Source organism: Monodelphis domestica, chromosome 3 (genome assembly GCF_027887165.1).
Source record: "Monodelphis domestica isolate mMonDom1 chromosome 3, mMonDom1.pri, whole genome shotgun sequence".
Taxonomy (NCBI): domain Eukaryota; kingdom Metazoa; phylum Chordata; class Mammalia; order Didelphimorphia; family Didelphidae; genus Monodelphis; species Monodelphis domestica.
The window spans coordinates 391,300,312-391,313,346 of NC_077229.1; the positions used below are offsets into that span (position 1 = coordinate 391,300,312).

A 13,035-nucleotide genomic window follows, 5' to 3' on the forward strand; every position below is an offset into this window, starting at 1 on the left:
TTTATAAAGCATTATCTCAGTAAGGGATCACTGCTTGAAGTTAAGGAAGAGGGTAAAACTAAGGAAGAATTGTACACTGCCTTCATAGAGCTAATAGTCCTGTCTGGTATTTAAGATATATAGTTATTATAATACAATATCATAATATATGTGTGTATATATATATATATATATGTATATTAGAATATATGAAAAGTGAAAAACAAAAAGCTATGCGAATACAATGAATCACAAAAGGACAATGTGAAATGAGAGGACGAGGAAACATTTTGGAAGATGTCACATGAACGTCACATAACCTCTAGTTAATTATCTCATATATCTAAATTTGTCCTGCACCATTTACTTAGATGAAATATTACATATACTCAGTTCATCAAGTTTGAAGATAACTGGGGGGATAGCTAAAACACAGGATGACAATAGGAATTGTGAAGATTAAATTTAACTCTCCCCGATTGTGAAAATTAAATTTACTCCCCTGCCCATTTTTAGCTTTAATCACCAAAAGTGTGAACACCCTACTTAAAGTTGAGTGGGAAGATTTGCCCATTTTTAAATCTAATCACCAAAAGTATAAACATCACACTTAATTATTTAGTGGGAAGGTCTGTGACCCATGTGTGCAATAGTGGGTGATGAATCAGAATTGACTGACTGCCTCCTGGGCAGTCATAAGCAAGGCTTTAGACTATGATTTGTCCACGTAACAAGTAGAGGGAGGTACAGGAAGTTATGCAAAAGAAAGTGTCTTTCAAAGGAATTACAACTTCCTGTGAGGGTCAGTTCTTCATTCTTTGCAGTTGAGACTGGAGAAGAATCTACTGATTGGACCTGATACCCTATTCCTGGTGAGGCTGTTCTTAAATCTCTTCCTTTTGACTGACACTTGGTGAGTGAAAAGGCTGACTCCTTTCCTGGATTTTCTGAAGAGAAAAGCCTCAGGAGAGACCTATCCTTTTGATAGAGGCTCTCTGTGTCCACAGGTCCTTGACTACAAGGGCTGAGGCTTCTCCAGTTAAGGACTAAACTCCCCTGCATGTTTTTGAGCCAGGGGCCAGGAATAAATTACTTAGTGCTCAGGCTAGATGCCATACCCTATACTTTCTCTGATTTTCTTACTTCACTGTTTCTGTTTTGTAAATAAATTGTAATTAAATCTCTTTGGAATAAATTAAGTTCCTGGCAACCCCATTTTAAATATAATCAAGTCCAATCTTTTTATATAGTGAACACCCTTTTCCCCCTTACAAATCCAAAAAGATTTCAATAGATTAGATCATTTGAGTTGAACACTGTAAGTTAAACTAAATAGGGTTAAATGTAGTTTTCTCTGGAGTGAAAATCATCTTTTAATATGCAGGCAGCATAATTAGCAGTAGTTTGTCCTAAGAATATCTAAAGAACTTAATGGACTATAAGGTCAGGATGAATATGCCATCTTATAATTGGTCAACAAAAGTGCAGCAAATAAATGAAAAAAAATCCTAATATAATCAAGGACTGCATGAAGAGAGGTAGAATAACAGGTAGTATGTAGATGGGAGTCAAGTGATAAGATTCCCTAATACCTCTGTAATTTCTACTGTTCAGAACATATATGGAGTGTTATATTCAGTTCTGTGGAGCAGATTTTAAGAAAGACAGTAATATACTCTACAGCATTCAGAGATTTTCATCTAAGAGTGAGAATGGCCTTGATCTATGTCAGTCCTGGAGAAGAACAGACTCAGGGGAACATGATAGCTGTCATCAAGTATTTGAAAGGTGGAAAGGTAAAAGATAGATGAGAATTATTCTATATTCCCCCAGGAACAATGAATTAGAAGCTGTAGAGAGGGAAATTTAGGTTTGATGTCAGCAAAAACTTTCTAATACTTTGAGCTGTCCATAACAAAATGAGGTGTCTCAAGATGTGAGATGTTCGTTCTCCTTGGAGGTCTTCAGATAGACGGTGGATGATCAGCTTACTGTGTACTATAATAGACAATTGATGAATGAATTAGAGTAGATAGTCATCTAGTTCTCAAAATTCTATGGTCCTTTAAGTTAGGTTGTAACATATATGTAGGAATTTAATTGAGAGGCAGCATGAATAGAGTTAACCTCAAAATCAGGAAGACCATACATCAAGTTATACCTTTGGTAGACACTGGCTATGTGATCATGAAGAAACCACTTAACCTACTCTACAACATTCCCCACACCAAAATATTTGAAAAGTTGCCAGTGAGCACTGGAAGAGAAAAATCCCTAGCAAGTGCTCTGTATTCTGATGTAATCACTATTCCTAGCCAAATACTGCCTCCTCCCCACACCTTATATATATCTGTATATATAAGGTGTGGGGAGGAGGCAGTTCTATAGACAAAGAGAAGGAAGGAAGGCTTTTGATGAACAAGGAACAGAATAAAGAAGAGTCAAGGACTTGAAAAAGATCAGGGAGTATTCAAGTTACTAATAATAAATTAGTTTGATGTGAACATAGAATGCATGGTTGGTAGTAATCTGAAATAAAGCTAGAAAATGAAGAGAGTTCAGATTGTGAAGGATCTTTAATGATACAAAGCATTTTAAACTGAATTGTGTGTGTGCCTAGGAGCAACATTATCTGAGAGGTAACAGGTTTTCTTAAAGTTAACCATTTTAGGTGCATTCCTCACTCATTCATAACTGAGTACCCAGACCATTGGATTTTCAAGTAGTAGCAAACTAATGTGTAGTAAAATAACAGCAAACCAGATTTGTCAGGGGAAATTACAAAGAATTAAGAGTTTCAATTCAATTGTAATTTATGTATGGGAATGCTGATATTTTTCAAAAGTCTTAAACTTAAAACCTGCCAATTTCAATTCATTCCTTAAGTTTAGCTTAACTCAGTTCTTCGGTGAGGTCCTTTGTTATACCTAATAACAAAAATTTATAAAACACTTACTATGTGCCAGGCACTGTGCTAAGTGCTTTAAATTTATTATTTTCTTTTCATAACTCCCATGAAAACTAACCCTACTATTATCCTCATTTTACAGATGAGATTACAGAGACAAACAGGTTAAGTGATGAGTTAAGTTCACCCAGCTAGCAAAGGCCTGAAGTGGGACTTAAACTTAGGTCTTCCTGACTCCTAGACTCTCTCCATGATGCTACTTCATATTTTGCCTTAGCCCATTTAACCATTTATATCGATTCGGTCACTCTAGAATTTCATTATGAGACTCTATTGGTTGATATTAAGTTAAACATAGAGGCATATGCATGAATTCTTGATCTAATACTTAATAGCTATGCTACAATGTACAAAGTCCCAAGTCACCCAGAGCCTTACTTGCCTCATCAGTCAAAGATGGATAATGTTGATAAATATCCTACAAAGGTAACAGGGTTGCTCTGAATAAAGCTTTTGAAAACCTTAAAATGGTAACAAAATGTCCCTCTTTGGGATATACTGTTATCTTTTCCAATCATTCTATAAGACCTAATAAAGCCTTGTGATGGTAGTTACACATGCACACACAAACATATATGTATGCTTACAAGTGTGCCTTATGTAGTATCTGCCTGTATGTATGTAGCTGAACATATAAATATGTATACAAAATAACAAATACATGTGTTTGTATTTACAAACAGATAGATTATATAAAATATTTTAGTCCCTTTTCTTTCATCTTCCCCTCAAAAAATAGTTCCCCACCATAAGGAAAAATAAAGCTTTTTACACTTCTTTTACCTTTGGACTCACGTAGATTAATTGAATATAATGGTTATTTTGCTTCTGGGTACAGTCTTAAAACCAATTTATCTTGTTTTTCATGATGAATACAAAAAATTTCTGCCTCTCTCCAGCTTTTTGAATCATCTATAGCCTGTGCTTGACATCTACAAATTCATCTTTTCAGACTTGGAGTTCTTTAAAGCAATTTAATGACCTGCTTTTTTACCTTTAGTCAATATTAGTATACTTGGGAACTCCCCCCACGTGACAGAACAAGATAAAGGCTTTTCTGCTTCATTGGCTGTCTCCAGGACAGATTGTTAGAAGAGTAGAAGAGGGAGAAGTCAAGGGGACAATATGCTTATATTTGCTGGATTGTAAAGGTCCAGATTCAAACTATGAATTGCAGGAACTTTGGCATAAATATGTACTTATCTGAAATTACCTTTTCAATCAGTAAGACTTCTATCAATAAGTGGAAATTATTGATGTACAATGAATCATGCCTTTATTCTTATTTTTTAAAAGTTTGTCTTCTGTCTTAGAATCCATACTATGTATTGATTCCACGGTGGAAAAACAGTAAAGGCTATGACAGGGGGAAAGGGACTTACCTAGGGCAACACAATTTGAAAGTACCTGAGCACAGATTTGAACCCAGGACAACTCATCTCTAGGCCTGACTCTCAATCCACTGAGCCATCCAACTTCCCCCCATCCCTTTAGTCTTCAACAACTACAAAGGAAAACATATTTCAGAATGTAGGCATGTCAAATAATGATTTTCAAGACTTTTAGCAAAAACTACAGGAGCTCAGATTTTAGGTTCCTGACTAACATAAAGGATTAGACACAGCAGTCAGCCAATGGTTAATCAAACCATCTTGATCCATTAACTGCCATTTTCATCCAATGTCAACCATAAGCAAATTAGTGAATTTCTTTCAAATGAATATAATTCAACAAATACTTGTTAGTCACAAACATTCTCTGTTTTCCACAAATAATTTAATACATTTTCGTACAGGCAAATATAAGATAAACTAAGGAAGATATATTGGTATATTCTTTTGTCAGCTATATTAAATACTGTTTAGGGAGAATAGAGACCAGAAGATGAAAAACCAAGTAGAAGGATATTAAAGTATTCTGAGAGTTTATGAGAAATAGAGCTAGAATGGTAGGTGTAGAATGTGCCATATATCTTGAACATTTAATCAAGAAGATTATCAAATGTCAAGGTGTGAAGCATAAGAGACAAGAGGGAGTTAAAGATGATTCTTTTGTTAAGAATATGGGTAACCAAAAGGATGGTAGGTGCTTCAGTAGGAATAGGGAAGCTTAAAGAAGGAAGAGTCTTAGGGGAAATATATTAATTTCAATTAGATATATTTAATTCAGATTGTGATATGATTTGATTTTATATGTCCAATATTGGTGTTAAAGGATTAAAATTCATGAAAGATAAGAAGTGAATATATAAATATGATAATATGTGTGGAGATGGTTATCAAAGCAATTAGATTTGATATGTTCATCAAGGGAGTGAGTTTAGGCATGGAAGAGAAGCAAAGACCGAACTTGGTATATCAAAGCTTAGGGAAATGGAGATCAAAGATAACTCTCCAAAAAAGACAAAAGGAAGATTATAAAGAATGGTCAGACAAAAAAAAGGGCAGACAAGCAGCAAACAATATTGTAAAAGTAAAGAGAAGAAAAACTAAACAAGAGAATAGCCATAGGAAACTTTCATTAGAAGCAGAAAAAATTAAGGAGGATAAGCCTTTTAAAAGGTCATTGATTTTATCAGTTGAAAAACTCCTAGAAAACTTGAAGAGATCAATATCACTAGTGTGATGGAATGAGAAGTTAGATTGGAAGTCACTGAGAAATGTATAAGCAGTGACATAGCAGAGATATCAAATGTACAGTACTTTTTGAGAATCTGGAAGTAACAGGGAAGAAAAAATATAGAAGAAAAATATATTTGGAGAATGATAAAGGAAACTAAAAACAGGTTTAATGAATGAAGAAAACAGGTACATTTTTAGGAAAGAGAAGGGGTAGGAAGGATAAAAAGAGGGAAAGAAAGAAGAGAGCAAGGGGAGAAGAGAGGGAGAGAAAGACAGAGGGGGGGAAGGGAAGGAAAGGGAGAGAGAAAGAGACAGATACAGAGAGATATAAACAGACAGAGAATATGAGGTAACACTCAGTAACAAAGGAATTGAAATCCTCCCCTGAGAGAGGCACAGTCATGAGCTTCACTGGGTATATGAGCAGCAAGAACATCCACAATAGCTCTTCTGAGGAAGGTATTAGAGAAAAACTTATGGAAGAATAGAAGAATTATCATTTCAGGGACATGTGAAGGGCCAGTTAAAATTGCATAAGGAATTTTAAGTAGACTTAATTTGCACAGTTGTTTTGTGCAGCTTCTTCTAGCAGTGTTCAGCAATGAATGACAAGTAATGATGCTATTTATAGATTTATCCAAGGTTAATTTCCAAGATATAAACTATGGTACAGCACAGAGATAAAATATACAGTATTGGAAGATGATTTATATTTGAGCTGGCCAACTACAGGTTCAAAAATTTTAAGGGAGGAAGTAAAGACCAGAACAAATAGCTATCTCATTTATATAATGTTTTAAAATTCTCAGTGCCTTACATATATTATCTTATTTCATCCTAACAGCCCTGGAAGATGGATTCTATTGTAATCACCACTACAGATGAGGAAACTGAGGCAGAAAGAGATCTAGTGAACTGTAGAGCCTCACATATTTAGGGAATGACAGAAGCCAGATTTGAGATCAGTTATTTCTGACACCAGTACCAACACTCTATTTGTTATACTACCTCGCTGTCTAAAGTAACTCTGATCCAGGCATAGAAAACCAGAAAAATTTCACAAACTAAAAGGTGAGATAAAAATGAAAACCAGGATGATGAGGAGCAAGGTACAAAAATAATTGAAAGGCATGAGATTTTTATTCAAACAAGAAAAAATTTTAGATTTGAAGATCATATAGTTGTTTTAAGTATTTGAATATAGAAGATAAGATCTAAAATACCTCCACTATCTTTTTGTGTGTGGCTAAGGTAGGGTTAAGATATATTTCTTGGGAACCGAGGATATTGATGAAGTGGGAGGCCAGAATGTTTAAGGGAATATCCATGTATTTACTGAAGATCCCTAGTATGACAGCAGTAGTTTGGGTAGAGAGGAAAGGTGAGAACCAGATCCTGAATGTGAGAAATGAGGATGTTCTGGAAACCAGATGATGACAACAAGATTTGTACTTGGTGATTTAGTGAATCTCAGAGGAACAAAGGCTGATGAGTCATGGTAGTAGAGAGCTTAGAAGGATTATTGGAGAAACAAGGAATAAGATAACTCTTTCACAGTGTTTGAAGGCACAGTTTTCCTTCAGAGACTGAACAGTGAAGCAATGTAGTCAAGAGAGAGAGGCTGTAATGGTGGCTAAAAGATGGGTTTCACAATTTAAGTCAATCAAAGAACATGTATAACATTATTGAATTGTTGAAATTTATAAGACCTTTTAATAAAGTAATAGCTAAATGCTAAAAGTCTTAGATATTTAAAAAAATGGAAGATTGTGTCAAAAAAAGCAGTCTCAGTTTTCTCATGCCACATGTATAACTCAAGCTCTACTGCAAGATCTATTGCTATGGAACTCATGATGAAACAAATACAACTTTTAAAAATCTACTATCTGATGAATGTTAAACAAGGAGATTTTATACAAGGCACTATGCAAAGCAGAGGGTAATAAAAATTAATATATGTATATATAATTCCTGCTTTTAAGGAGCCTATAGAGCTTACCTACTATATTAAACAAAGATGATACAAAGCAAAATCCTATATAGGAGTGAATGATCACTTTGGGATAGGAGGGAGGACATACATTCTAGAGGCAGTGCCATGGGAATGAGAAAGAAAGTGAAATATTGTAACAAGTAGTGGAGAGAAATACTGTATTATAGACACAGGGATGTTCTATGTTATTAATCATGAGAGATGGCAAATCAAACTCAGAGACCTAGTACTTGAGTTTGGCTGAAACACAGAATGAGGTTTGGATCTTCCTGCCTTTGTGATCTTGAATCTCTTTTGATTTCTTTTCTAGGTTTGTGTGTGTGGTGGGGGGTGGCTGTGCGAGTGACAATATTGTTCTTGTCTTTTTTATGGTACAATAGTATTCCCTTCCAAGTATATTTCTACATCTCACATCCCTTCCATTCTCAATACTTATACAAATACACTTATACTTCATTTTTATCACCTTCTGTCCACATCACAGGGATCATAGGATTTAAATTGGATAGAATCTTAGAAATCATCTATTCTATTATACTATTGTGCCATATAAAAGACAAGATTGTCACTCACACAGCCACACACACCCCCACACACAAACCTGGAAAGACCTACATGACGTGATACAATGGGAAGAGAACAGAACAAGGAGAAAGTTGAATACAGTAACAGCAATAATGTATGATGATCAACTGTGAATGACAACTATTATTAATAATTCAAGGGCCCCGGACAACTCTAAGAATCCAAGAGATTCATGACAAGAAAGGGATATCCACCACCAAAGAAGGAAAATATGGATTCTGAATACAAATCGAAACATATCATTCTTAGGTCATTCAGGAATTTTTTTTTTCTGGCGAAAGCTATGTGTGACTTCTTTCAAAACATGAAGAACATGGGAATATATATTATATGATAATACATGGACAACCTATGTCATATTATCTGCCTTCTTGGGGATAGGGGAGAGGTGGGAGAGAATGAGAATATGGATTGCAAAATATCAGATGATGAATATTGAAAAATTGAATTGACTTGCCATCTGAAAAATAGATATAATAATATTGAAAAAGAAAAAAAATTTATATGCAAGCTAGATTAAAAACTGGAATGAACAGTATCCAAAAAGTCATGGAGCAAGAGTACATTCCAAACTGGAAAAAAAAAGTCATTCTGTCCACTAATGTAAAATGCTTAATTAATGTTACAGTGAATGAAGACTCTTGAAAAATCATTGAATTTGCATATAAGAATGTGTTGATGACTCCTTGCACAAATCAGTTTAAGTATTGTGGTAATATAAGAATTCAGATTTTCAAGTCTTTGTGAAGTGATTAGGTTGTCAGAAAATGGAGATGCAAGTATGATTTTTTGGGTGGAATTTAAGTTTATAAGTGAGAATCAGGAGACAAAATGAGATAAAAGATAATAGAGGGGGGATATGGAAGATTAGAGAGAAAATAGTAAATAAAGAAACATTCTAGAAGAGATAAGAAGACAAGAAAGAGTGGGATCAAGGACACAAGGGATTACTCTTTCCAAGAGGAATAGTCACCTCAATCTCAGAAACTGAAAAACCAAAGAGGAAATAAGGGCAAATGTTTTAAAGTGTAGAAGATAGGATTTGTGAGCATTCAGGATGAATGCCCTAATTTCAAGAAAGTAGCTACTGAGAGAGCAAAGCATATATAGAGTTCAGGGTTTCAGGGGAAAAAAGGATAATTACAATTGATTTAAGGAACTAGAATAACCTCTCTATTAAGTATGACACCATGCTAACTTCTTAAATTTATGGTGATGATCACTAGCAGATCTTGTGTATTTACTATATAGGTGTGTGTATGTGTGTGTGTGTGTGTGTGTGTGTGTGTACAAAACTATCATTGCTTCATTTAAAAAAGTAAAACTTTGAAAGAACTTCAGTGAATGGAAAGACTAGATATTCCCCTTTCTTTAATTTTAGACTATTTTTCTTAATTCTTTCATAGTGACATTGTAAGTTCATTCCTTTCTTGTGTTGTGAATTAAATTTAAATAGAGGATAAACTGAAACATGTTTCTCAAAGATGTCATTTTGTTAACATAGGTATGCTACCTATTAATAAAAGTCAATGGATGTTTCAATTTCTAGCCTAAGACCCTGAGCCAAAGGATAGCTTTTCTTTAATAGAGTTTAGAGAATAAAAATCAAAGAACAGAACAGGTAAGTGACATGAACTGAGGGCAATATGGTCAGCCTGAAATTTGGTAATGAAAGACTCGCAAAGACTATCCACTTCTCTCTTGAGACAAAGAAATGTTCTTTTTTTTTTTAGTTCAGCCACAAGATAGCCTTTGAGACTTTTTAGACCACATATCAGACATCCTTGAAGGAAAGCTTGATGGTGTAAAAGAAAGATATCACATCCAACTCCCTTATGGCAACTCACACTCCTTAAGATTAGCTAAATTTCTTGAAGCAAGAATAGAATAGTAAATAGTAAGAGAAATGGATTTCTAAACTGAACCCATTAGAAATGAAATAAATTATGAACTAAGTTCAGAGAAAGCCACATGACTAAAGCAGTTAATTATAAATAGAAAAAAATAATGGTTATGGAATCAATTTTAATCAATTCAATTTCATGTTTTGATTAATGAGAGATGGACATGTTTTCTCCAAGATCACTTATCTAAAAGACAATTCTATAAGACTTTTAACATAATCAACAGTCAGTCTTATACAAATTTTTCTAGTAGACATTCAAAATGGACTTTAAAATTATTACTAATGCAAGACTCTCATTGACTACATAATTGTAAGCTGGCGAGACATCCAGGATGTAAAGATCACCAGAGCCATGAGAAGAGCTGAATGCTGGACAGACCACCGATTGGTTAGAGCGACTCTTCAAATGTGCATTGCACCTCACCATCCAAAACAGTTCGCGCATTTTACAACGTGAGTCGTCTTAGAGATCCAACTTATTTGCAAACATTCCAGTCTTTCCTGGACAACAAGCTGTCTGCCAAGGGACCACTCACTGGAAGCTCAACTGAGAAATGGAACCAGTTCAGAAATGCAGTGAAGGAAACATCAAAGGCAGTCCTAGGCCCAAAACAACACAACCACGGGGACTGGTTCGACGAGAACAACACTGCTATTGAAGACCTATTGAGCAAGAAAAACAAAGCCTTTATGGAGTGGCAAAATAACCCAAACTCTGCTCCTAAAAAGGACAGATTCAAGTCTCTCCAAGCCACGGTGCAGCGTGAGATCAGGAAGATGCAAGACTGATCGTGGGAAAAAAAGACAGAAGAAATCCAGCGGTTTGTTAATATGAAAAAACTACAAACAATTTTTCAGTGCCCTCAAGACTGTCTATGGGCCATCAAAACACACCACCACTCCCTTGCTATCCTCTGACGGTGACACTCTCATAAAAGATAAAAAAGGCATCAGCAACAGGTGGAAGGAACACTTCAGTCAGCTTCTCAACCGACCCTCTTCAGTCGACCAAAGCTCCCTTGACCAGATCCCCCAAAAACCTCTCCATTGAACAACTTGATGTCCCTCCTTCAATAGAGGAAGTCCCAAAAGCCATCAAACAAATGAGTGCAGGCAAGGCACCCGGTAAAGATGGGATCCCAACCGAGGTGTACAAGGCCTTAAATGGAAAGAGGCTCCAGGCATTCCACATAGTACTGACCAGCATATGGGAAGAGGAAGACATGCCCCCAGAACTCAGAGATGCCTCCATCATAGCCCTATACAGGAACAATGGCTCACCAGCAGCCTGTGACAACTACAGAGGCATCTCACTACTCTCCACTGCCGGAAAGATCCTCACCCGTGTTATACGCAACAGACTCTTGTCATCTGTTTCAGAGCAGAACCTGCCTGAATCACAATGTGGCTTCCAACCAGATCGCAGCACCATCGACATGGTCTTCACGGTGAGGCAAATGCATGAAAAATGCCTTGAGCAGAACCTGAGTCTCTATATTGTCTTCATAGACCTGACAAAGGCGTTCGACACAGTGAACAGGGACGCATTGTGGGTGATCCTCAGCAAGCTTGGTTGCCCAGCAAAATTCGTCAAACTGATCCAGCTCTTTCATGTCGCCATGACAGGGGAAGTCCTATCTGGTGGAGAGACTTCTGATTGCTTCAACATCTCCAATGGCGTGAAACAAGGCTGTGTCCTTGCTCCTGTACTATTCAACCTATTTTTCACCCAGGTATTACGACATGCTGTGATGGATCTAGACTTGGGCATCTACATCAAATACCAACTGGATGTCTCACTATTTGACCTTCGCCACCTGACTGCAAAAACAAAGACAACAGAGAGACTCATCCTGGAAGCTCTCTTTGCAGATGACTGTGCTCTCATGGCCCACCAAGAAAATCATCTCCAAACCATTGTGGACAGGTTCTCCACCGCAACAAAACTGTTTGGCCTGACTATCAGCCTCAACAAAACAGAGGTGCTGTTCCAACCTGAACCAGGGAGGCCAATGAACCAGCCGTGCATTACAATCGATGGCACACAGTTTTCTAACATCAACACTTTCAAGTACCTGGGCAGCACCATCACCAACGACGGGTCCCTAAACCACGAGATTAATGCCAGGGTCCAAAAGGCCAGCCAGGCACTCGGGCAGCTGTGCTGCAAAGTCCTCCAACACAGAGGTGTAAGCACTGTGACGAAGCTCAAAGTGTATAACGCAGCGGTCCTCAGCTCGCTCCTGTATGGTTGTGAGACATGGACACTGTACCAGAAGCACATGAAACAGCTGGAGCAATTCCACCAACACTCCTTCCGGTCAATCATGAGGATCCAATGGCAGGACCAAATCACCAATCAGGAAGTCCTTGACAGAGCCAACTCCACCAGCATCGAAGTCTTGGTCCTCAAAACCCAGCTACGATGGTCTGGACATGTCATCCGCATGGACCCACAGAGAATACCAAGACAGGTATTCTATGGTGAACTGTCAGCTGGACTCAGGAAACAAGGCCAACCAAAGAGAAGATTCAAGGATCAGCTAAAGTCCAACTTGAAGTAGGCTGGCATTACAGCAAAGCAACTAGAACTCGCTGCCTCTGACAGAAGCAGCTGGCGTACCCACATTCACCATGCTGCCACCACCTTTGAAGATGAGCGACGTCGACATCTTGCCACTGTGCGTCAACATCAACACCAGGCCACAATCGCACCTCCTGTAGCAACTGGCGTCTCAGGCCCCATGTGCCACAAACTCTGCGCCTCAGCCTTTGGACTCCAAAGCCACATGAGGGTACACCGTAGATGAAACTGCACAAAGACAATAGTCATTCTCGATCACTGAGAGACTACTATATATATATATGTAAATATATATATATCATATATATAATGCAAGACTGAAAAAGAACATCAAAACTGATTAATCATAGGAAAAGCTGTAGTTAAAATTTCTAAAATCATGAACTAAATTTAGAGGAG

At 37.0% G+C, this 13,035-nt stretch overlaps 1 pseudogene; it reads left to right on the forward strand.

The window, feature by feature from the left end:
• Positions 1–1,691: 1,691 nt before the first annotated feature.
• LOC100016823 (40S ribosomal protein S11-like) overlaps positions 1,692–13,035 on the forward strand; it is a 55,651-nt pseudogene continuing 44,307 nt past the window's right edge.